Here is an 18,853-nt window from a genome sequence, read left to right as displayed (position 1 = left end):
TCTCTTCTAACACAACATATACAACTTTCTCTTAGAGTGTGAGATCTTATTTTCTACAAGTTACAGGAATAATAATCAGAGAGATAAGTATTACATTGTATTTACAAAAAAAAAGCCATTAGGACCTACCAAATTTTTATACAGATTATAGGTTTCAGAGTCCAGAATTGTTAACAGCACACAATGAAACCTCATTCATATGGTAGCATGTACATTTTTTGTCAGAGTATAAGATTCTTAGTGGATACATTTTATTGGAATTAAATGACAGATAAACCTGTCTCTCAGTGTGTAAGATTCTTAATTTATGCAATTTATAGATATTTTCTTTCTCAGAGATATTAACTGTATTGTACTTACAACAAAACCAATAGAACCTACCAAGATGTAAATATAGATCATGGATTCAGAGTCCAAAATGTTTACCAATATACCATGAAACCTCATCCATTAGGGAGCATCTAAATATTTTTATAAGAATGTACTCTCAGAGAGATATGAACTGAATGGTACTTACAAAAAACCAATAGGACCTACCAAGATTTAAATACAGATCACTGTATTCAAAGATCAGAGTGGAGTGGTTACCAATACACCAAGAAACCACATTCATTAGGGAACATCTAAACATTTTTTTCTAAAATGTTAGATTCTTAGAAGACACATTTTATTGAAGTTATTGTACATATATTAACATCAATGCTTATTTGGATTACACAGTAAAATTCATATAATTACAAACATTTCTATTACTACCTTTTTTTTAGATTTTAGTACATTTTTACAATAATCAGTGATTTTTACAAAAAATGTATTATATGTATAAAAAAGAAAAGTTTTTGTCAATCAAGGACTTAAACTGAAGGTACTAAAATGCACCTGGTCCCACCGAGGTTTGAACTCAATTTACTGGATTCAGAGTACAGAGTGCTAACCATAACACCATGGAATCTCCCTTTGTTATGCACACCAGTGCCTGCAGGAAAGTACTGGTGTCAGAACTGTTATGCACTCCAGTGTCTGCAGGAATGTACTGGTGTTTGAACTGTTATGCAAAACAAATGGACTCACAGACAAACTGGGGAATATGACATAACGTACACAGAAGGTAATAGGGTGACAAAATACACACAAAGTGAACAGAGAAGCCCAGAGGCTAAGGAACTGGGTATCTCCCTTGTATTAGAACTGCACAGATGGAAAAAGCAAGATGTTGTGTTTTAATACATAGAGAACCCGAAATGCTGTTGCTAAGGGCAACAGCAAAACCCTAAAGGGTTACCAACGGGTGTGGCAGTAAACTCCTTGGTCAGAGATGGAATGATAGACACAAGGAGAGTCTCCACAATCCTATTTCTCACTTGCAGTGCACAGGTTTTAGCTTACTGCCACTAAACTGACCCCTGACACCTAGCACAGTGAGACAGGATTAGACAGGCAAGTCTTAGAATACAGCCGCAAACTTGCTAAGTTCACAGAGTAGTAACAGAACCCCAGCAAGCTAAACGACTGACTCCAGTCTTACTGCTAGGTCTGGATTGGCAGAGTGTAATACCAAATCCCCAGGCCTATTTGCAGTAAGCAACAAACAAATACAAAGCTACACAGTACTGGCTAACTTCCATGAACTAACTAACCAACAAAGATTCAGCAGCATCTGCTTACCCTGAAAAGAGGCCTTATAAAGCAGGTGCTGTCCACGCCCCACTCAGACCTCACAGACTGTGAGCACAAAAACCAGCACCGGATCCCCTGCCGTGCACAGAGCCTATAACCACTGCACAGCAAAAGACCCGAACCGGAGTATCAGCTGCGCTCAGGTTACTCCACTAGCACTTGTCTCCCGGTTGCCATGACGACGTGGCAGCACAGGGCAGGAGACCCTAACAGTACCCCCCCTCTGACGAGGGGTCAAAGAACCCCTACCACCGGGTTTATCGGGGAACTGCGAGAAGAAAGAGCGTATCAGTCTGGGGGCATGAAGATCACAACTGCGCACCCACGACCGCTCCTCCGGGCCATACCCCTTCCAGTGCACCAAAAATGACAGCCGACCCCGAACCACCTTGGAGTCAAGAATCCTTTCAACAACAAACTCCCTCTGGCCACGTATCAGAAGAGGGGAAGGTCTTCCACTGGAAGAAGGATTACTAATCGCCCGTTTTAAAAGGGAACAATGAAATGTTTTATTGATACCAAAAGAACGGGGCAGATCTAACTGAAATGCCACCTGATTGATAACCCTGGTGATCTTATAAGGGCCGATGAACCGGGGCCCTAACTTATGAGATGGCTGTCTCAACTTCAAATTCTTGGTAGACAACCAGACGAAGTCTCCTAATTTGAAGCTGCAGGGTCTTTTCCGCTTATCAAAAACCCTTTTGGTCACTAATGACACAGACACAAGGGCTTTCTTCACTTTCCGCCAAATACCTCTAAGGACCGAAACCACAGAGGAACCACCAGGCGTGGAGTCCAGGGGGTCAAAAGAATTGGCCTTAGGATGATGCCCATACACACAAAGGAAGGGAGAGATCCCTGTAGCAGAGTGAGCCGCGTTGTTATAGGCAAACTCCGCCATGGACAGATGAGCAACCCAGTCAGTCTGACACTTGGAGACATAACACCTGAGGAACTGCTCCAAGGACTGGTTCACCCTTTCAGTCTGCCCATTAGACTGCGGATGGTAGCCTGACGACAAGCTGACAGAAATCTGGAGATCGGAACAAAATGCCCTCCAGAATTTGGCCACAAACTGGGATCCGCGGTCAGAGACCACATCAAGTGGCAACCCGTGGAGACGCACAACATGCAGCATAAATAATTCAGACAGGCGTCTGGCTGATGGCAGCCCAACCAGTGGAACGAAGTGCGCCATCTTCGAAAACCTGTCAACGACAACCCAGATGGCTGTCATCCCCGAGGATTTGGGCAAGTCCACCACAAAATCCATTGAAATGTGGGTCCATGGCTTAGATGGGATAGAGAGTGGATGTAATGGGCCAACAGGAACCCCTCTAGGAGTCTTATTTCGGGCACAGATGTCACATGCCCGAACCCACTGATCCACATCCTTAGCCACCGAGGGCCACCACACCGCCCTAGATAGCAACTCCCGAGTTCTGGCAATACCCGGGTGACCTGCCGACTTCTTGGCATGGAATTCCAGGAACACTCGCTGTCTTAACCTAGGAGGCACAAACAAAAGACCTACCGGAAGGTCTGGAGGAGCCTGCTCCTGTGCTCTAAGGACTAATGATAAGAGGTCCTGGGTAATGCCCACTTTAATACATGATGGGGAAACAATGGGCAACGGCTCCTCGGTGGTCTCCTGGATTGGAGCAAAACTCCACGAGAGCGCATCAGCCTTGATGTTTTTTGACCCAGGGCGATATGTTATCAAAAAATTAAAGCGAGCAAAAAACAAAGCCCATCGTGCCTGCCTGGCATTGAGACGCTTCGCTGACTCTAAATATGCCAGATTCTTATGGTCAGTGAGAATTGAGACCACAAACTTAGCCCCCTCAAGCCAGTGTCTCCACTCCTCGAGTGCATCCTTAATAGCCAACAATTCCCGGTTACCCACGTCATAATTCATCTCGGCAGGCGAAAATTTACGGGAAAAGTAAGCACAGGGATGAAGGCGATTATCAGACACTCCCATCTGAGAAAGCACTGCCCCAATACCCATCTCAGAGGCATCCACCTCCACCACAAAAGGACGCTCTGGATCTGGGTGTCGCAGCACCTTGGCCGAAACAAATGCCCTTTTGAGACGGGCAAAAGCCGCTTTAGCCTCACAAGACCAGTGAGCAACATCCGCCCCTTTCTTAGTGAGTGCCACCAAGGGCGCCACTATAGACGAAAATCCAGCGATAAATCGTCTATAAAAATTTGCAAAGCCCAGGAAACGCTGAAGCGCCTTCAAACTAGTGGGCTGCACCCAATCCAGGACTGCCTGTACCTTGGAACCCTCCATTTGGAAACCTTCTGGGGAGATAATATATCCTAGAAATGCGATTTGCTGAACTTCAAATTCGCACTTCTCCAGCTTCGCCCCAAGCCGGTGGTCTCTGAGTTTCTGGAGGACTAAGCGTACATGCTTCCGATGTTCCTCCAGGGAATGGGAGAAGATTAGGATGTCATCTAAGTATACAACTAAGAATCTATCCAAATATTCCCTGAGCACATCATTCATGAAATCCTGGAAGACTGCCGGGGCATTACAGAGCCCAAAAGGCATCACCAAATATTCATAATGCCCTGAGTGGGTATTAAAGGCAGTCTTCCATTCATCCCCCTCTCTTATTCGGATTAGATTGTACGCACCGCGTAGGTCAATCTTAGAAAAAATGGTGGCAGTACGAAGCTGGTCAAACAAGACCGAAATGAGAGGCAGTGGGTATGAGTTTTTAATCGTGATACGGTTCAATTCCCTGAAGTCGATGCAGGGTCGCAACGAACCGTCCTTTTTACCCACGAAGAAGAACCCCGACCCAACTGGAGACTGTGAAGGTCTGATAAATCCCTTAGCCAAGTTCTCCTGAATGTACTCTGCCATAGCCTGAGTCTCAGGACGTGACAGGGAGTACAACCTGCTCTTGGGAAGCTTAGCATTTGGCAACAAATCAATGGCACAGTCATAGGGGCGATGGGGAGGTAGTACCTCTGCAACTTTTTTGGAGAACACGTCCGCAAAATCTGCATAACACCCTGGCAATCCTGGCAAACTTAGCTGCGAGAGCCTAACTGGAAGGCTCAAGCAACTCCTGAAACAATCAGTACCCCAACTAAGAATCTCCCCAGAGACCCAGTCAAATTGAGGATTGTGGGCCCTTAACCAGGGTAACCCCAACACCAATGGGGCAAAAGTACAGACAGTCACATAAAAGGACAATTTTTCAGAGTGTGTGGCTCCAATAAACAAAGAAATCTGGCTAGTGCAAGAGGTAATTTTACCTTGGGATAATGGTTCCCCGTTTAACCCACAAATCTCAATTTCCGATGCCAAGGGTACTAAGGGAACAGAGTGTTCAGGGCGAATTGGCGGTCCATAAAAACCCCGTCGGCCCCACTGTCCACAAAGGCCTCAGTCTTGACAGTTTGACCGAGGATCTTCAAGGTCACCGGAATGATAAAAGTCTTCTTGGGAAATTCTGACTTCTGGCCTGACAGGATATTTCCCATCACCCTCAGGCCCTGAAGTTTTCCGGATTTTCTGGGCATGATAATACCACATGACCTTTATTCCCACAGTACAAACACAACCCCTGCTGTCTCCTCCGCGTCTTCTCACGCGAGGAGAGGCGGGTAGCCCCAATCTGCATAGGCTCCTCAGAAAATTCCTCAGAGTCTGAGGTTCCCTTGGGAAGGAAGGAAATCTCAGTCTCCCTTTCAAGCCTACGCTCTCTCAGCCGTCTATCCACCCGGATGGATAACTGCATGAGCTGATCCAAGCTATCAGGCAAGGGATATTGTACCAGTTGGTCCTTTATCTGGTTAGAAAGACCTCTTCGGTACTGGTGTCTCAGGGCAGGGTCATTCCACTGGGTATCATGGGCCAACCTCCGAAACTCCGTACAGTAAACCTCAACTGGCCTTTGCCCTTGCTTAAGGATTGAAATCTGAGCCTCGGCTGAGGCCGTCTTGTCAGGGTCATCATACAACATGCCCAGTGCCGTAAAAAAAGCATCAACACTTTTAAGCGACGGACAGTCAGGCTGCAACCCATATGCCCAGACCTGTGGGTCTCCTTGTAGCAAGGAAATCACTATGCCCACCCGCTGAATCTCCGACCCAGAAGACTGAGGCCTAAGCCGGAAGTATAGCTTGCAGCTCTCCTTGAAACAAAAGAACTGCGAGCGATCTCCAGAAAAACGATCCGGGAGATTTACTTTCGGCTCCTTAACCCCTGCAGGTGCTGCTGCTGCGGGAGCTCCACCAGCAGCCTGGGAGGTGTGCATTTTAATGGACAAATCATTAAATTGTCGAGTCAGGACCTGCACCTGATCGACCACCTGTTGCAACGTATTTTGAGGGGTATGCTCCATATTCCCACAAAATTTCAACAGGAGTATTGGGCTGCTGAATATGTTATGCACACCAGTGCCTGCAGGAAAGTACTGGTGTCAGAACTGTTATGCACTCCAGTGTCTGCAGGAATGTACTGGTGTTTGAACTGTTATGCAAAACAAATGGACTCACAGACAAACTGGGGAATATGACATAACGTACACAGAAGGTAATAGGGTGACAAAATACACACAAAGTGAACAGAGAAGCCCAGAGGCTAAGGAACTGGGTATCTCCCTTGTATTAGAACTGCACAGATGGAAAAAGCAAGATGTTGTGTTTTAATACATAGAGAACCCGAAATGCTGTTGCTAAGGGCAACAGCAAAACCCTAAAGGGTTACCAACGGGTGTGGCAGTAAACTCCTTGGTCAGAGATGGAATGATAGACACAAGGAGAGTCTCCACAATCCTATTTCTCACTTGCAGTGCACAGGTTTTAGCTTACTGCCACTAAACTGACCCCTGACACCTAGCACAGTGAGACAGGATTAGACAGGCAAGTCTTAGAATACAGCCGCAAACTTGCTAAGTTCACAGAGTAGTAACAGAACCCCAGCAAGCTAAACGACTGACTCCAGTCTTACTGCTAGGTCTGGATTGGCAGAGTGTAATACCAAATCCCCAGGCCTATTTGCAGTAAGCAACAAACAAATACAAAGCTACACAGTACTGGCTAACTTCCATGAACTAACTAACCAACAAAGATTCAGCAGCATCTGCTTACCCTGAAAAGAGGCCTTATAAAGCAGGTGCTGTCCACGCCCCACTCAGACCTCACAGACTGTGAGCACAAAAACCAGCACTGGATCCCCTGCCGTGCACAGAGCCTATAACCACTGCACAGCAAAAGACCCGAACCGGAGTATCTGCTGCGCTCAGGTTACTCCACTAGCACTTGTCCCCCGGTTGCCATGACGACGTGGCAGCACAGGGCAGGAGACCCTAACACCCTTCTAATAACACATATAAAACTTTCTCTCAGAGTGTAAGATCTTTATTTCTACAAGATACAGAAATATTCATTCAGAGAGATATGTACTACATTGTATTTACAAATAAAACCATTAGGACCTACCAATTTGTATATACAGATTATTAGTTTCAGAGTCCAGAATTGTTAACAGTACACCATGAAAGCTCATTCATATGGTGGCATGTAAAAAATCTTCTCACAGTGTAAGATTCTTAGAGGTTACATTTTATTGGAATTATATTACCGATAAACCTGTCTCTCAGTGTGTATGATTCTTAATTTATGCAATTTATAGATATTTTCTTTCTCAGAGATATGAACTGCATAATACTTACAAAAAAACAATAGGACCTACCAAGATGTAAATACAAATCATGGATTCAGAGTCCAAAATGGTTACAAATACACCAGGAAACCTCATTCATGAGGAAGCATTTAAACAGTTTTTATTAGAATGTACTCTCAGAGAAATATAAACTGAACGGTACTTACAAAAAACCAATAGGACCTACCAAGATTTAAATACAGATCACTGGATTCAAAGATCAGAGTGATTACCAATACACAAAGAAACTTAATTCATGAGGGAGAGCTAAACATTTTTTTCTAAAATGTTAGATTCTTAGAAGACACATTTTATTGCAATTATTGTACATATATTTACATCAACACTTATTTGGGTTATATGGTAAAATTCATATAATTACATACATTTCTATAACAACCTTTTTTTAGCTTTTAGTACATATTTACAAAAATTTGTGATTTAAAAAAATTATTATATGTATGAAAAAGAAGACTTTCTGTCAATCAAGAACTTAAACACATCAGGTCCCACCGAGATTTGAACTCGGATCGCTGGATTCAGAGTCCAGCGTGCTAACCATTACACCATGGAACCTCTCTTCTAACACAACATATACAACTTTCTCTTAGAGTGTGAGATCTTATTTTCTACAAGTTACAGGAATAATAATCAGAGAGATAAGTATTACATTGTATTTACAAAAAAAAGCCATTAGGACCTATCAAATTTTTATACAGATTATAGGTTTCAGAGTCCAGAATTGTTAACAGTACACAATGAAACCTCATTCATATGGTAGCATGTACATTTTTTGTCAGAGTATAAGATTCTTAGTGGATACATTTTATTGGAATTAAATGACAGATAAACCTGTCTCTCAGTGTGTAAGATTCTTAATTTATGCAATTTATAGATATTTTTTCTCAGAGATATTAACTGTATTGTACTTACAACAAAACCAATAGAACCTACTAAGATGTAAATATAGATCATGGATTCAGAGTCCAAAATGTTTACCAATATACCATGAAACCTCATCCATTAGGGAGCATCTAAATATTTTTTATAAGAATGTACTCTCAGAGAGATATGAACTGAATGGTACTTACAAAAAACCAATAGGACCTACCAAGATTTAAATACAGATCACTGTATTCAAAGATCAGAGTGGAGTGGTTACCAATACACCAAGAAACCACATTTATTAGGGAACATCTAAACATTTTTTTCTAAAATGTTAGATTCTTAGAAGACACATTTTATTGAAGTTATTGTACATATATTAACATCAATGCTTATTTGGATTACACAGTAAAATTCATATAATTACAAACATTTCTATAACTACCTTTTTTTTAGATTTTAGTACATTTTTACAATAATCAGTAATTTAAAAAAAATGTACTATATGTATAAAAAAGAAAAGTTTTTGTCAATCAAGGAATTAAACTTTGTACGAAAATGCACCTGGTCCCACCGAGATTTGAACTCAATTTACTGGATTCAGAGTACAGAGTGCTAACCATAACACCATGGAATATCCCTTCTAATAACACATATAAAACTTGCTCTCAGAGTGTAAGATCTTTATTTCTACAAGATACAGAAATATTCATTCAGAGAGATATGTACTACATTGTATTTACAAATAAAATCATTAGGACCTACCAATTTGTATATACAGATTATTAGTTTCAGAGTCCAGAATTGTTAACAGTACACTATGAAAGCTCATTCATATGGTGGCATGTAAAAAATGTTCTCACAGTGTAAGATTCTTAGAGGTTACATTTTACTGGAATTATATTACCGATAAACCTGTCTCTCAGTGTGTATGATTCTTAATTTATGCAATTTATAGATATTTTCTTTCTCAGTGATATGAACTGCATAATACGTACAAAAAAACAATAGGACCTACCAAGATGTAAATACAAATCATGTATTCAGAGTCCAAAATGGTTACAAATACACCAGGAAACCTCATTCATGAGGAAGCATTTAAACAGTTTTTATTAGAATATACTCTCAGAGAAATATAAACTGAACGGTACTTACAAAAAACCAATAGGACCTACCAAGATTTAAATACAGAACACTGGATTCAAAGATCAGAGTGGTTACCAATACACCAAGAAACTTCATTCATGAGGGAGAGCTAAACATTTTTTTCTAAAATGTTAGATTCTTAGAAGACACATTTTATTGCAATTATTGTACATATATTTACATCAACGCTTATTTGGGTTATATAGTAACATTCATATAATTACATACATTTCTATAACTACCTTTTTTTAGATTTTAGTACATATTTACAAAAATCAGTGATTTAAAAAAATTATTATATGTATGAAAAAGAAGACTTTCTGTCAATCAAGAACTTAAACTGAAGGTACTAAAACACATCAAGTCCCACCGAGATTTGAACTCGGATCACTGGATTCAGAGTCCAGAGTGCTAACCATTACACCACGAAACCTCTCTTCTAACAGCACATATACAACTTTCTCTTAGAGTGTGAGATCTTATTTTCTACAAGTTACAGGAATAATAATCAGAGAGATAAATATTACATTGTATTTACAAAAAAAGCAATTAGGACCTACCAAATTTTTATACAGATTATAGGTTTCAGAGTCCAGAATTGTTAACAGTACACAATGAAACCTCATTCATATGGTAGCATGTAAATTTTTTTGTCAGAGTATAAGATTCTTAGTGGATACATTTTATTGGAATTAAATGACAGATAAACCTGTCTCTCAGTGTGTAAGATTCTTAATTTATGCAATTTATAGATATTTTCTTTCTCAGAGATATTAACTGTATTGTACTTACAACAAAACCAATAGAACCAACCAAGATGTAAATATAGATCATGGATTCAGAGTCCAAAATGTTTACCAATACACCATGAAACCTCATCCATTAGGGAGCATCTAAATATTTTTATAAGAATGTACTCTCGGAGAGATTTGAACTGAATGGTACTTACAAAAACCAATAGGACCTACCAAGATTTAAATACAGATCACTGTATTCAAAGATCAGAGTGGAGTGGTTACCAATACACCAAGAAACCACATTCATTAGGGAACATCTAAAAAAATTTTCTAAAATGTTAGATTCTTAGAAGACACATTTTATTAAAGTTATTGTACGTATATTAACATCAATGCTTATTGGATTACACAGTAAAATTCATATAATTACAAACATTTCTATAACTACCTTTTTTAGATTTTAGTAAATTTTTACAATAATCAGTGATTTAAAAAAATGTATTATATGTATAAAAAAGAAAAGTTTTTGTCAATCAAGGACTTAAACTAAAGGTACTAAAATGCATCTGGTCCCACCGAGATTTGAACTCAATTTACTGGATTCAGAGTACAGAGTGCTAACCATAACACCATGGAATATCCCTTCTAATAACACATATAAAACTTTCTCTCAGAGTGTAAGATCTTTATTTCTACAAGATACAGAAATATTCATTCAGAGAGATATGTACTACATTGTATTTACAAATAAAATCATTAGGACCTACCAATTTGTATATACAGATTATTAGTTTCAGAGTCCAGAATTGTTAACAGTACACTATGAAAGCTCATTCATATGGTGGCATGTAAAAAATGTTCTCACAGTGTAAGATTCTTAGAGGTTACATTTTATTGGAATTATATTACCGATAAACCTGTCTCTCAGTGTGTATGATTCTTAATTTATGCAATTTATAGATATTTTCTTTCTCAGTGATATGAACTGCATAATACGTACAAAAAAACAATAGGACCTACCAAGATGTAAATACAAATCATGGATTCAGAGTCCAAAATGGTTACAAATACACCAGGAAACCTCATTCATGAGGAAGCATTTAAACAGTTTTCATTAGAATGTACTCTCAGAGAAATATAAACTGAACGGTACTTACAAAAAACCAATAGGACCTACCAAGATTTAAATGCAGATCACTGGATTCAAAGATCAGAGTGGTTACCAATACACCAAGAAACTTCATTCATGAGGGAGAGCTAAACATTTTTTTTTTAAATGTTAGATTCTTAGAAGACACATTTTATTGCAATTATTGTACATATATTTACATCAACGCTTATTTGGGTTATATAGTAAAATTCATATAATTACATACATTTCTATAACTACCTTTTTCTAGCTTTTAGTACATATTTACAAAAATCAGTGATTTAAAAAAATTATTATATGTATGAAAAAGAAGACTTTCTGTCAATCAAGAACTTAAACTGAAGGTACTAAAACACATCAGGTCCCACCGAGATTTGAACTCGGATCGCTGGATTCAGAGCTCAGAGTGCTAACCATTACACCATGGAACCTCTCTTCTAACACAACATATACAACTTTCTCTTAGAGTGTGAGATCTTATTTTCTACAAGTTACAGGAATAATAATCAGAGAGATAAGTATTACATTGTATTTACAAAAAAAAAGCCATTAGGACCTACCAAATTTTTATACAGATTATAGGTTTCAGAGTCCAGAATTGTTAACAGCACACAATGAAACCTCATTCATATGGTAGCATGTACATTTTTTGTCAGAGTATAAGATTCTTAGTGGATACATTTTATTGGAATTAAATGACAGATAAACCTGTCTCTCAGTGTGTAAGATTCTTAATTTATGCAATTTATAGATATTTTCTTTCTCAGAGATATTAACTGTATTGTACTTACAACAAAACCAATAGAACCTACCAAGATGTAAATATAGATCATGGATTCAGAGTCCAAAATGTTTACCAATATACCATGAAACCTCATCCATTAGGGAGCATCTAAATATTTTTATAAGAATGTACTCTCAGAGAGATATGAACTGAATGGTACTTACAAAAAACCAATAGGACCTACCAAGATTTAAATACAGATCACTGTATTCAAAGATCAGAGTGGAGTGGTTACCAATACACCAAGAAACCACATTCATTAGGGAACATCTAAACATTTTTTTCTAAAATGTTAGATTCTTAGAAGACACATTTTATTGAAGTTATTGTACATATATTAACATCAATGCTTATTTGGATTACACAGTAAAATTCATATAATTACAAACATTTCTATAACTACCTTTTTTTTAGATTTTAGTACATTTTTACAATAATCAGTGATTTTTACAAAAAATGTATTATATGTTTAAAAAAGAAAAGTTTTTGTCAATCAAGGACTTAAACTGAAGGTACTAAAATGCACCTGGTCCCACCGAGGTTTGAACTCAATTTACTGGATTCAGAGTACAGAGTGCTAACCATAACACCATGGAATCTCCCTTCTAATATTCATTCAGAGAGATATGTACTACATTGTATTTACAAATAAAACCATTAGGACCTACCAATTTGTATATACAGATTATTAGTTTCAGAGTCCAGAATTGTTAACAGTACACCATGAAAGCTCATTCATATGGTGGCATGTAAAAAATCTTCTCACAGTGTAAGATTCTTAGAGGTTACATTTTATTGGAATTATATTACCGATAAACCTGTCTCTCAGTGTTTATGATTCTTAATTTATGCAATTTATAGATATTTTCTTTCTCAGAGATATGAACTGCATAATACTTACAAAAAAACAATAGGACCTTCCAAGATGTAAATACAAATCATGGATTCAGAGTCCAAAATGGTTACAAATACACCAGGAAACCTCATTCATGAGGAAGCATTTAAACAGTTTTTATTAGAATGTACTCTCAGAGAAATATAAACTGAACGGTACTTACAAAAAACCAATAGGACCTACCAAGATTTAAATACAGATCACTGGATTCAAAGATCAGAGTGATTACCAATACACTAGAAAAAAGGGAGTTTAGGGGGGAAAACCGCACCAGTCCAAATAGATTTTAATGAAATAATTAGAGACCTCTGAAAAACTGAATTTAAATAGAATTCCTTCTATATATGGCAACCATAGATATTGTAAGGATTAATCCCAAAATCGTATAGTGTTGCTATCAGTGGTGCTCCCTAGAGTCAAAAAGTATCAAGTACAAAGAAAGCCAAAAGGAGAGTTTTGGAAAAGACTCTTTTGTGGGAGCACTCTAATTCAGAGGTGATTAGTGTAATTTATGAATTATTAAATAGAAACAATGATAATTAACAAAAATCAAATTCAGGGAGTGACTACCTATGAAATTAATAGTAGCTTAGCGAGAATATTAATAAATTATTCGTGATCTCCAATACTCACGATTAGCAAATCGCCAGGAGCAAATTTCTGTGATACTTTTGTCACCATAATTTTATGTGATATATCTCATGAAATAAGTGACCATCATTCATTCTGCGATTAGTATCCATTACGGATTTTTATAGATGCAGAGAATAAAATCATTGGTCATACGAGTCCCAATATTGGATGACATACAACTGAGTGCCACTGTGTCCAAGAGCCAATTTATTGCAGTACCAGGGTGTTCAAAGGAGGTCTCCCTTCCTCGTACTGACCCAGCATACTGCGGAGGATCCCATTAATAGACCCATGTGTAAAAAGAAGTCCACCTACTTTCCACAGGAACAAATCTGTCCCGAAGTATCGGTATTCATGAAGCTGGTAGCGAAAGAATTTGACCAAATCCATATAAACAAACAAAAGTGGCGGGGTTATTCTAATCTTACCCGACAAGAAAGAACTGCCCTAAGAGAAATACGGACATGGCAAGATGTGGTCATCAAGTCCTCGGACAAAGGAGGCAACGTCGTCATCTGGCCCAAAACAGAATATATTAAGGAAGCACAGCGACAACTTGATACCACCAACTGTTATAAACAAATATTACTTAATCCTCTTCAGGATTATAAAACAATCTATGAAAAGATTCTTAACCAAGCACAAGCTCAAGGTACCATCACAAAACAGGAGTATGATTATTTGTTGACACAGAATCCCAAGATCCCTACCTATTACCTACTACCAAAAATACATAAAAACATCCAGACCCCCCCAGGGAGACCCATTGTGTCTGGGATAGGGGGATTAACAGAAAAGGCGAGTATCTTCCTTGATCTACACCTCAGACAATATGTTCTTGATCTTCCCTCATATGTCCAGGATACAACTGACATATTGAGGAAACTGCATGATTTAAGACTAGAAGAAAATCAATACTTGGTGTCATTAGATGTTGAGGCTTTATACACATCAATAGGCCATAAAGATGGGATAAGAGCAGTAGCACACTTTCTAAATAATGAACCAAAGAAGGATTTTCACCTGTTTTTGATTAAATTACTTCATTTTGTGCTACATTACAATTTTTTTACATTTAATGACAAATTCTATCTCCAAACAAGGGGCACGGCTATGGGGGCGGCCTGTGCGCCCACATATGCTAACATATTCCTTGGATGGTGGGAGAAGGAAATCATCTTCAAAGACCACAATGACACATTTACGTCTCATGTCGTTATGTGGAACAGATACATAGACGACATTTTTATGATCTGGGAAGGTGACCTACAGCTGCTGCACCAATTCATAGAACATCTCAACAAGAATGATTTGAATATTCATCTAACACATAGTATAAGCCAATCAGAGCTTCCATTTTTGGACTTGATGATTTACAAGAACCCTGAAGGAATGATTGATTCAAAATTATATCGGAAGAGTACAGCAACAAACACCTTATTACACCAAACCAGTTCTCATTTTCCCCCTACCATAGAAAATATTCCAAAAGGGGAATTCCTCCGACTCCGCAGGAACTGTTCAGATGACAAGGAATTCACAACACAAAGCATAGAACTGACAAATAGACTATGCGATAGGGGATACAGTAAAACCTCAATAAAAAAAGCTATGAAAACTGTCAAAACCATCAAAAGAGAGGATTTAATTTTCAAAAGAGAACCAAAAAATATAAGTACTGATAACACCATTCGTTTTGTTGGGAATTTCTGTCAAGAATGGAAGAGGGTAAACACAGCAATACAGAAACATTGGCATATTCTACATGCAGATCTTACCCTATCTAAAAATTTGGGTCCGAAGGTCGCCATGAGTTGGCGCAGATCCAAAAACCTCAAAGACAGACTTGTAAGCAGTCACTTTCAAAAATTCCCTACTAAAAGACCAATAGCCACTAGAACATACCCCTGTGGCAAATGCAAAGCCTGCAAATATATAGATTCAACAAAAGAAATAAAAGATAAATTCGGAAAGATGATACAAATAAAAGACTACATGAACTGCCAAACGGAAGGAGTTATTTATTGCTTGAAATGTAGCTGCAACCAAAAATACATTGGCATGACAACTCGCCCGCTCAAACAGCGAGTCCTAGAACATGTAGGATCTATACGTAATGCCATCACGGATAAGGCTAAGATGAAGCAACTAACTTCAGTTGCTCGCCATTTTTACACCCATCATGAGAATAGATGGGAGGAGCTCAAAGTCTTTGGTTTGGAGAAAATTAAACTCGGAATACGAGGAGGTAATCTAACCGACAACTTACTGAAAAGAGAGAGCGAATGGATCTTTAAGATGGGATCCTTATACCCAACAGGTATGAATGAAAACATAAACTACGGGGTTTATCTAAATTAATGTCCTCTTAACACTTGTTATCCACCTACAGTTTCTTCCTGTAACCATGGTTAACTCACATAAAATATTTTTACAAACACCTCTTTTTAAAACATCCCACTTCCTAATAACAGACTATCAATCACGCTCTTGTCACACCTATTCACTCTCACATAGCACAATTTCATCACAGGCTAGCAACAGCATATCACTCACATTCCCACCACTTCTATTCAACAGCACATCTTCATCATAGGTTCTCTTCACATTTATTTTCTGTCCTCTCCATTATTATCACAAATAAGTACAATTGATTCACCATTTTCCCTCACTTCCTTATTAAATATTTCATTCCCCCGTAATTTTCACCAATCAAGAATAAAAATTAATATAAAAATCATCATGAATCACATCACTTATTACCCAATTTACTTATTAATTAATTAAAGCATTGCTACAAATTAATTAATAACATATCACTACTTGCACATCAACAATATGTTTTTCACCTTATTAAACATGCCTTGCCATATTATTTATATTACAAATCCACTATAAACTAACACAAACCGTGGTAACTACTTTTATTATTATTGTGAAACCTGGGAGACCAATATAACCCACAAGATTGGTGGACTATTATGTTCATCAAACAAATCATCCAATCAGCTATGAGCCCCGATCTACATAAACTGGAACCTTCAGAGATCACATTACGTCCTGTGACCAAGCTTAATTTGCGAAACGTACGTCAGGATTAGGCAATCACGTGATGCGCACACGTGATCGCACCAGCCGGAGCGCTTAGACCATCACCAGGCAACGGCCCTCAGTGAAACCACGGACACACGCTGCTGCAGCTTCGGGAGTGTCTCCTGCGGCGACGTCTACAACCCACCGCTATTACAGACACACGCCGCTGCAGTCCTCGGAGCCCTCACACGGCACAAAACGGAATGGACAGCGTACAGACCAGCACTGGTATCGTATATACCCCACACCAATGTGTAATCTAACTATTTTACAGTGAAAATTTGCAAGGCTGCAACTGACTGACTGAATAATCTGCAAATACCTCTTATAGAACTCTGAACATCAGAAATACCTTATAGCAGTTCAGTCCCCAAGTGCAATCTAAAGAAATAATTGTTCATTATAGCTGGTATCTGTTTGATATCCATTCAAAATTGTCTGCCATTCTGCCTTAATCAGGCACTTAAGCTAATTGGTACGGCCGTACAGGTGATTTTTTTCTAAGCACAAACATAACATTTATTAATTAATGATGTAATGTGGCATTTATGAATTTTTCCACATATACATAATTTTTCTAATAACTTATTTATAATTTTTCAGTGAACTTTTATGTCACGTGCGGTACAATTAAGGGAGTGTATTTATAACTATCTTTTTGTGACCATTGTGTCATATGTTGATCAATCAACTGGTAGTTGCTAACCATGTCACATGTGGAATAATTAAGGGATTATATCTATAATTATCTGTTTGTGACCATTGTGTCATATGCTGATTAATCAGCTGGTGATCGTTAAGGATTTTGTGGCCGCCGTGTCACATACCTTTCCACAATTTAAGTATCTCTTTGTGACCACTGTGTCGTGACTGTCGGGTCACAAACCGAATTATCAATTGATGAATACTTGTGACAATCAGGTCACATGTGGAATAATTAAGGGATTGTATCTATAATTATCTCTTTGTGACCATTGTGTCATATGCTGATCAATCAGCTGGTGATTTTAAGGTTCTGTGACCACTCTGTCACATACCTTTCCGTAATTTAAGTATCTCTTTATGACAACTGTGTCATGACCGCCATGTCATATATTCACTTATCAGTTAATGAATATTTGTGATAATATGCATTTATTTACTCCCATGTGACCGCCGTGTCATATATTTTGCTTATATGTGGTATATTTGAATTTTTCCCTCATATATTTAAGTGACTATATACATACAACTAACCCTAGTGATCACTGTATCTTATGCTGATTTATCAGCTGTTTGCACATAATCCTTTTCAGTTTGTAACTTAATTGTTACAAATTATATACATTTTCCACTCCTTACATATAGTAGTCACCTGGCATATATTTGGAGTGACCAAAGAAAGGAGTCCAATAATTGCGGTCATACTTCACTGGAGATGCCCAATCTCTTCTGAACTTGGAAGCTAAGCAGTGAAAGGCTGGGTCAGTACGAGGAAGGGAGACCTCCTTTGAACACCCTGGTACTGCAATAAATTGGCTCTTGGACACAGTGGCACTCAGTTGTATGTCATCCAATATTGGGACTCGTATGACCAATGATTTTATTCTCTGCATCTATAAAAATCCGTAATGGATACTAATCGCAGAATGAATGATGGTCACTTATTTCATGAGATATATCACATAAAATTATGGTGACAAAAGTATCACAGAAATTTGCTCCTGGCGATTTGCTAATCGTGAGTATTGGAGATCACGAATAATTTATTAATATTCTCGCTAAGCTACTATTAATTTCATAGGTAGTCACTCCCTGAATTTGATTTTTGTTAATTATCATTGTTTCTATTTAATATTTCATAAATTACACTAATCACCTCTGAATTAGAGTGCTCCCACAAAAGAGTCTTTTCCAAAACTCTCATTTTGGCTTTCTTTGTACTTGATTACCAATACACCAAGAAACTTAATTCATGAGGGAGAGCTAAACATTTTTTTCTAAAATGTTAGATTCTTAGAAGACACATTTTATTGCAATTATTGTACATATATTTACATAAACACTTATTTGGGTTATATAGTAAAATTCATATAATTACATACATTTCTATAACAACCTTTTTTTAGCTTTTAGTACATATTTACAAAAATTTGTGATTTAAAAAAATTATTATATG

General features: G+C 38.1%; 3 non-coding genes and 1 pseudogene across 3 annotated transcripts; 1 reads left to right on the top strand and 3 right to left on the bottom strand.

Annotated features, from left to right (window-relative positions):
• Nucleotides 1–7,876: 7,876 nt before the first annotated feature.
• TRNAQ-CUG (transfer RNA glutamine (anticodon CUG)) lies at nucleotides 7,877–7,948 on the bottom strand. Its single transcript has one exon. It is a non-coding gene; the product is annotated as a tRNA-Gln (tRNA).
• A 1,816-nt stretch (nucleotides 7,949–9,764) lies between these two features.
• Nucleotides 9,765–9,836, bottom strand: TRNAQ-CUG (transfer RNA glutamine (anticodon CUG)). The gene has a single exon. It is a non-coding gene; the product is annotated as a tRNA-Gln (tRNA).
• A 1,813-nt stretch (nucleotides 9,837–11,649) lies between these two features.
• TRNAQ-CUG (transfer RNA glutamine (anticodon CUG)) lies at nucleotides 11,650–11,721 on the bottom strand. Its single transcript has one exon. It is a non-coding gene; the product is annotated as a tRNA-Gln (tRNA).
• Nucleotides 11,722–18,088: 6,367 nt separating this feature from the next.
• Nucleotides 18,089–18,208, top strand: LOC134970940 (5S ribosomal RNA; annotated as a pseudogene).
• Nucleotides 18,209–18,853: the final 645 nt, after the last annotated feature.

The sequence above is a fragment of the Pseudophryne corroboree genome, chromosome 11 (assembly GCF_028390025.1).
Source record: "Pseudophryne corroboree isolate aPseCor3 chromosome 11, aPseCor3.hap2, whole genome shotgun sequence".
NCBI lineage: Eukaryota > Metazoa > Chordata > Amphibia > Anura > Myobatrachidae > Pseudophryne > Pseudophryne corroboree.
The sequence above is the reverse complement of the archived record's forward strand: the minus strand, read 5'-3'. Positions and strand labels throughout refer to the sequence as shown.